At 37.1% G+C, this 1282-nt stretch overlaps 1 pseudogene; it reads right to left on the bottom strand.

Annotated features, from left to right (window-relative positions):
• The window catches only part of LOC110339012, a 27322-nt pseudogene that overhangs the window by 4703 nt on the left and 21337 nt on the right, over positions 1–1282 (bottom strand).

Genomic DNA, 1282 nt, shown 5'->3' with positions numbered 1-1282 from the left:
GGAACTCACTTTGTAGACCAGGCTGGCCTCGAACTCAGAAATCCGCCTGCCTCTGCCTCCCGAGTGCTGGGATTAAAGGTGTGCGCCACCACGCCCGGCTTTTCCTTTAAATTCTTAAACTTTAACTTTTGCTCCTACTCTATATATTTGTCCCAGCAGATATCCAATCAGTTGAAGAATGCAAACTGCTCCAAACATACCAGCCTTAGGTGGTCTTTCAAAACTAGCAAATCCCACATTAAAGCCAATATAAACCAAGTACTTCTGACAAAATTTTCTAACAGTCTGAGCTCCAACTTGGGACCAGCATTACAGACTATTTCAAAGCTACCTGCACTTCACTTCTTATTTATTTCGCTATTTAGTTTCTGTCAAAATGACATGTCCATTGGTGAAAGTGGGGTGTTGAAGTTATTGTGTGGGGCTCAGTGTGTGATTTAAGCTTTAGTAATGTTTCTTTTATGAATGCATGTTCCCTTGCACTTGGTAGATATTTAGAATTGAGATGTCATCCTGGTAGGTATTTTATTTGAGTATGAAGTGTCCTTCCCCATCTCTTTTGGTTGAAAGTCTATTTTCTTTAAGTATTACAATGGCTACTCCACCATATTTCTTGGGTCTGATTTCTGAAAAATCTTTTTTCTAGCACTTTACTCTGAGGTGTGTTAGCCTGTGAAATTTTATTAGGGGATAGAGTCCATTGATATTCAATGATATTAATGACCAATGATTGTAAATTTCTGTTATTTTGATGTTGGTAGTGGAAGTGTGTGTGTGTGTGTGTGTGTGTGTGTGTGTCTTCTTTTGTTTTTGCTGGTCTCAAATTCTTTATCTTCTGTTTCCCTGTGTGTAGTTAGTTATCCTCTTTGGGGTGGAGTTTTCCTTCTAATAATCTCTGTAGGACTGAATTGGTAGAAAGATACTGTTTAAATTTGGGCTTATCATAGAATATTTTGTTGTTCAACTATGGTGATTGAAGTTTTGCTGGGAATAGTAGTCTGGGCAGACATCTGTGGTCTCTTAGGGTCTGCAAGACAACTGCTGAGACCATTTTGGCTTTTAGAGTCTCTCTTGAAAAATCAGGTGTAATTCTGATAGGTCTACCTTTATATGTTATTTGGCCTTTTCCCCTTCCAGCTTTTAATATTCTTTCTTTATCCTATATATTTAGGGTTTTGATTATTGTGTGTTGGAGGATTATCTTTTCTGGTCCAATCAGTTTGGTGTTCTGTAAGCTTCTTGTATTTTTTTTTATTATTATTATTTTCTTTATTTACATTTC

Source organism: Mus pahari, chromosome 22 (genome assembly GCF_900095145.1).
Source record: "Mus pahari chromosome 22, PAHARI_EIJ_v1.1, whole genome shotgun sequence".
In the NCBI taxonomy this organism is placed as follows: domain Eukaryota; kingdom Metazoa; phylum Chordata; class Mammalia; order Rodentia; family Muridae; genus Mus; species Mus pahari.
The sequence above is the reverse complement of the archived record's forward strand: the minus strand, read 5'-3'. Positions and strand labels throughout refer to the sequence as shown.